The sequence below is a fragment of the Triticum aestivum genome, chromosome 6B (genome assembly GCF_018294505.1).
Source record: "Triticum aestivum cultivar Chinese Spring chromosome 6B, IWGSC CS RefSeq v2.1, whole genome shotgun sequence".
NCBI lineage: Eukaryota > Viridiplantae > Streptophyta > Magnoliopsida > Poales > Poaceae > Triticum > Triticum aestivum.
Genome location: NC_057810.1, coordinates 124,217,892 through 124,224,884, shown reverse-complemented (window position 1 = coordinate 124,224,884; position 6,993 = coordinate 124,217,892).

Below are 6,993 nucleotides of genomic sequence, written 5' to 3'. Positions count from 1 at the left end.
CAATGCAGAAAATTTAAAGTGAAATATAGTTTTTGAGGAGATTATTATCCTCGGGTTGGTCGGCCACACCCAACCTGATTCTCGAGGACTTTGCACACCGTGTTTTTATTCCCAAGTATGTTGTCGAGCTGGGAATTGATCCTCAGGATGATTTTACGAATCGACCTGAGTCTCAGGGCTACTAGGGTCAGCGGTTTGATTTTTTCCTTCAGGTACATCCTGAATATTAGTCCAACACGCACCTTGATGGCTACTGGCTATACATCTCGGCCGAGATTACATTGCACAATTCGGAATTAAATTATAAAAATCAGCCTATGGCCGAGGTGGTGCACCACCGCGGAAGTAGTCCGGCATAAAGATCGGGCGCTAGTGGCTGGCTCCATAGCGGGCATTTCCGACATTAAGCTCGGCTAAACTCCTTCAAACTTTTTTGAGCCAGGGTGATCTATGACACCTCTGATATAGTCTAGCGTTGAAACTCGGATACATTCCGGCGTTGGAGCCCGGATTTGGTTTGGCGTGGGAGCTCGGCTCTAACAATACCCTTATACAATCTGGCGTTGGAGCTCGGATACATGCCGGCGTTGGAGCTCGGAAGCAGTCCGGCGTTGGAGCTCAGCTGTGAAAGATAAATCAAATGCAGTCCGGCATTGGAGCTCGGATGCAAGAGGACATTTCCACCCGGGAACAACTTCAAACCCGAGGTGTGGCATAAAAATAACAAGGCATTGATAAAGGCCGGAAACTTAAAAGGGGCTCCTTGGATACCCGACGTATAAACTGTTCGGATGCACGTTGGTTATCCTCAAGATCGAAGATGAGAAGATTTGTTGAACCAGTTTTCAAGACCGACGACCGAAGATGAAGAACAGTTCGGAAGAATCGAGGAGCGTCCCCAACTTGAAGACCGGTTCAGGGGGCTACTGACGGTGTCCTGGACTAGGGGGTACTCACCACGTCGTCCCCCGATCAGTTAGATTGGGACGAGAACCCCCATGGCCGTATACTCATGGGCCAGTTCGGACAGCTGCCACATACAAGGAAGATTCCACAAGACTTGGTGATCAAGACAAGGACTCCTCCCCACCGGCGTATTCGGCTAGGACTCTTGTTATCTTAGGCCTCTGGTACATTATGTAAACCAAGGCTAGGCTAGGCTAGTCGATAGATAAGCTAGATCATTATGACATTACTCATCATACCTCTAGGGCTTAGACCACAACATACAATCTGAAGGTAGATCAACTCTTGTAACCCTATATTCATCAAGATCAATCAAGCAGGAAGTAGGGTATTACCTCAATAGAGAGGGCCCGAACCTGGGTAAGCATCGTGTCCCCTGTCTCCTGTTACCCATCGATCCATGACACACAGCTTGGGACCCCCTACCCGACATCTGCTGGTTTTGACACCGACACTCACCGCCGATGAGTTGCAAGTGGAATTAGAGAAGGTCAGGCATATTACACCAGCAAACCATCCTAGTAACGGTAGCCGAAAAAGGAAGGGTGGCAGGGTAGAAGAGAGATTATTGTTTACCCGCAGGTCCACTTTGTGGGACTTGGAGTATTGGAAAGATTTGGATCTGCGGCATAATCTTGATGTGATGCACATCGAGAAAACTATATGTGACAGCATTATCGGCACACTTCTTAATATTGAAGGCAAGACGAAAGATACCTTAAAATCTAGGATTGATTTGACACACCTGGGTATCAGACAGGATTTGTAGGTGCAAGATGAAGGTAAACCACGGGATATGGCACCAGCTATGTACATCTTGGACAAGATAAAAAGAAAAGAATTATGCGAGGTCCTGTCACATGTGAGATTGCCACATGGATTTGCTTCCAACCCTGAAAGGAGAGTTAGTGTAGATGGAAACAAGGTACAAGGGTTGAAAACTAATGAGTGCCACGTCCTACTTCAAAGGGTTTTACCTGTTATCCTTAGAGGGTTGGGCCGCCCTGACTTATACAGAGTAGTTGCAGAGTTGGGACAATTCTTCACGGAACTCTGCAGGATATATGCTTTGGAGCGTCTTAGAGACAAGATACCAACTATCCTATGTGACCTTGAGAATATATATCCTCCCGCCTTCTTTGATGTGATGGTGAATTCCGCTGTTCATCTACCTGATGAGGCACTACTTAGAGATCCAGTACAGTATGGCTGGATGGACCCTATTGAAAGGCGGCTAGGCACTTTCAAGGGCTATGTTAGGAACAGAGCTAGACCCGAGGGTTCCATTGCAGAGGCCTACATTGCTATAGAAGCGTTGACATTCTGCTCAAAATACATTGAAACAGCTGATCAGCTTAGCAAAGAGGTGGGTGAAGACAATCTCGGGCTCAATGTTTTCGATTATTCTGTTCAAGTTACAGGGAAGAGTCGACAAGAGGACAAACCTAAAGATTTGGACAAAATGGTTTGGTGTGTGTTGAATAACTGTCCTGAGATACTACCTTATATCAAGTAAGTGCTAAGTACTGCAGCTTATACATCGTAATCTACTAAACTTGCAGCACATTCTTATATATTTAGATGTTTGACGCGATCACTATGTTGTGCAGCATCTACAAAAAGGAGTTACTACCGCAAAATCCAAGAAGCATTGACAAACTGGTTATGGCAGGATTTGCAAAATGGTTCAAGAGACATGTAAGCTTTTGAATTGCATTGTCAGTTTTCTAATATATTGAGTACATAAGATGATCAGCTTGTCTATTTTCTAACCATAGGTTAAGAAGATGTGGGAGGACGGGCAGGCAGTTGATGATGCCCTTTACTCACTAGCTATGGGTCCTGATACTCCGGTAACACATTATGAATCTTGCGTTATTGGAGATGTGCGCTACAACACCCTTGCATGAGACGAAGGCAGGAAGACACAAAATAGTGACATCATGAGCACGGATACGTATGACAAAGAGACAACTGAAATGTATGATAACATAACAGACATTGATCAGTTGCAGTATATCTCCAGTTTCGAGGATCATTGGTGTGTGGTTCTGTTGTGCTGTCGTTGGTATAACTTGTTTTCGAGGATCACAAAACCCAGAGCTGATGATTATTTCAAATCCATCCATGTCAAGGCGGCGTACCAGACAAAGGAGCCTTTTATTTTGGCAAATCAAGCAACACAGATATTTTCTTGGAAGACACATTTGCACGTAGCGATGACTGGAGAGTATTGCAAAGGTTTGAGCAGAGAAATTCGTTTAATGAAGTTGCACAACAAGATGATGCTTACACTGCTCCTGATGTACAAGATAACACAGATGTTCCTAATATCTTTGAGAACCATCACGTCAATGATGCCAGCAAAAAGATTGTCTATCATGTTGTGGACATACAAGAGTTGATCAAGAAGAAACCAATGTACGAGGACGTTGACGACAAAGAAGAAGATGACACCATGGGGAATTACGATTCAGACTGATACACATGGCGAAGATGTTGATGCTACTGCTGCGGATGATGATTACATTGCTTTTGTTGTATTTTCCTGTCAGAAGATGTTTTTTTATCTACTATGTGAAATTGTGTTTGCTATGATAGCTGAAACCTGATGAACATGTTGTTTAGTATTTTGCTGTGAGAACGTCACTTGTTATGTATGATGATTTGTGTTTGGTGATTGTATGAAAACTAAAACACGATGACATTGTTGTTTAGTTGTACTCATATTTGGCTATGAAACTTGAATTTGATGACATAGTTTGCTGTTGGACTGCAATTTGCTCGACATCTTTGAGTGAGAACAAAGCTGACCCGACAGGGCGTCTGCTAATTTATTGATGTATTACCAAAAGGGCCTCTGCTATTTATTTATTTATGAGCAAAAGGGGATACCCCTGATTTCCGTTAATAGAAATCATTAGATGTTCACAACACTACGCCCAGCCTGCTACACAGGTTTCATTCATTACTAGTTTCAGCAAAGTGCTCATGTCATAGCCACTGAATACATCACGGGTGCTACATACACTGCAAATAAAGAGACAATCATCCTATAGAGCACATTGATTTTTCCCATTATCTTCACAAGCTCTTTCATCTCCTCATTGCTGTCAAGGCCGTTCAACAGTTGTTGCTTGGCCATGATCAGAGGAACTGCATCTTTAACCTTCTGCTCTACATCTTCCTCTTCTGTCGTTCCTTCAGTTACTTGTCCAACACCCCAACTTGCTGGTATTGGGATTCCTCAGCTAACCAAATAATCAATGTAGTTGCATTCCCCCACATCAGCAACTTCCCAGAAATACAAATCACACGAATCTTCCCTTTTCTCCATGAATCAAATTGGAAGATCATCAACCAAACTATTAAAAAATCAGCAACTGAAAGGAGCAGATCAACACTTAAACATATTATTACCCCATGATTCGGGCATTTGTAGAAGACTCGGCCAGGGTTGAGGATTGTGGTTGAGACGCGACGGATGACTCTGCGTGATTTGCAGCAATGGCACCACACCAACGGCAGCGGGTTGCGATGAGCAATCGGCTGCGGTGCGCGTGCCGGCGGGGGTGTGATGAGACCCACAAGTGATGGTACGGGTGGCGACTTGGCGCATATCTGGTTGTTGCCTGCTGAAGAGCAGGTGGACGAGCAGCCAGCGGACATGGTTGCTGCAGCCAGAGCTTCTGATGCTAGGCAGAATAAGTAGAGAAGAGGAGAAGCGAACGCTGGATATGTCAGTTTTGTTATTTGCAGAGTAGCATAGCACAATATATAGTCATAGTCTAGGTTCGGATTCAAACCAGCTACAGGAGCACGTCTCTCGTTTTTCTAAAACTCGGCAACGTCTCTTTACTGGTGCACTAGCTTGTTCTATATGCCTTCTCAAGTCTTTGATTTTCTTTCCCTTTTTTGTGAGGAAGGAAGGAGGACAAAAACCCAAGACCTCTCGGTTGAAAACCAAGGGTGCTAGTGACTTATGTGGCGAACGTTCCCTGGGAGGAGGATGGAAGACGAATGCATTTTCCTCGCAGTTTTAGTTGCAACACAAGATCGAACGGTCGTAGTTTCGGGAATGTTATCAGGCGAATGAGCCCAATTTTTCTTTTCTTCCTATATATAAAAAAGTATGCTACTTGGTGTCGTCTTAGTCAACAAACGATTGTGCCAACCTTGACCGTTGGATTGACATTCAATGTCTGTCGTGTTTCTTTAGTCTCTTCTTCCTCGAGCCGCCAAAGCCAAACCAGCGCCGGCGGGACCGCCTGCTCCTGCCTCCCACGGCTGGATGTGCTGCCGCGCACGCATCATGGCCACATCGCACCCTAAAACTCTGCGCATCTTCCCTGGCTCATGTTCATTCCCGTCCGAGGCCTCACCATCGTCCTCCGCCTTGGTTCGCTCACTGCGGCGCCACCCTCCGGTGTTGTCAACATGGTCAACAACCGAGAGAAATAAGGAGATGATTGTACATGGTGTGGATGACAATAGGGACCAAGCAGCACGCGCAGTAATTTTGTATTTTCGATACGGAGAAGGGTATCAACTGGGTTGTGCGCGACCTATGGCCCGTCTAGCCCAGGCTTTTATTTCATATGTTTGACCAGCCTAGTTTGTTTTTTTCCTTTCTGAAAATGGCTAGCCATCTATTTTGTTTTTTGCAGAATAACCAACATAGGCCTACTTGCTTTTCTACGCCCTGCTAGGCCGAAAATCTTTCAAGATGAGGAGGGATGCATTTTTCCCAGAAAATGGGCTATAAGTAATAAGAAATGGGCTATAAGTAATAATAAATGGGCTGTAAAATGAAAAAATACAGCAAACAGGCAATTAGTTCCAAAATACTTTTTTCTTTCGGATTTTGATATTTTAAATTTGATTGTTTTTGTGCGGGTAAAATTTCATTGAATTTAAATTAAGGTATATTTAGTTCTAAAATTAATTTGAATCTGGCTACAAATTTCGGGTTGTATGCTGTTTGGGACAGATTTGGAGGCTGAATTGTGGGTCTACTAGGTTGATGCGTACGAAAGGCTTTGTCAACTTAGTCCACAAACGATTCTAGCACCAGCGACCGTTGGATGTTAATCCAACGGCCGTGCTGCTTCTTCAATATTAGATCTTCTTGCTCCAGCCGCCCAAACCAGCGCCGGTGGGACTGCCTGCTCCCATCTCTCGTGGCCGGCTGTGCTACCACATAGGCCGCACCGCCCCACCCTACTTCATTGCTGACCAGGCCATTCCTCTACTCACCCACACCTCCTGTTATTTTCCGGCGAAGGCAGCCGGACCAGTAAACCCTCGTACTCCTCGCCACGTGGGCAACCATTGCCGAGTCTTCCCCAGCTCCGTGTCATTCCCTTCCTAGGCCTCGCCGTCGTCCACCGCCATGGTGCTCTCGACACATCCTGGTCAACGTGGTCAAAGAACGACATCCATCGGACGTGGACTATACGTGGAGAGGCTGACAGCTAGGTCCACGGCCGCACACAAGGAAATGCCTCCTTATTACACGCAAAATAATGATTCCTCCACCTGACAGCTGGGACCTACCGGAAGGGCCTCTATATTTCGTGAAAAAAATGTTGCCCCCACTGACAGGTCGGACCCACCAGCTATATCTTCACACGCAAGGAAGCGCCTCCTTATTATGCACAAAAAATGAATACCCCCTGCTAGCTGGGACCCACCATAATGGGAAGCTGAATTGTGGGCCAACTAAGTTGATGGGGACGGAGGGCTTTTTCAACTTAGTCAATATGAACGATTGTAGCTCCAGTGACCGTACGGTGTCCATCCAATGGCCGTAGTGCTTCTTTAACCTCTGGTCTTCTTGCTCCAGCCGCCCAAACCAGCGCCGGTCGTGCCGCATGCTCCTGCCTCCCGTGGCCGGCTGTGATGCCGCGGAGGCCTCATCGCCCCTACTACCCCCACCACTGGCCAGGCCATCCCTCTACTCACCCACACCCCCTGTTATTCTGCGGTGACGGCAGCCTCACATCGCAGCCGAACCAGTGAACCCTC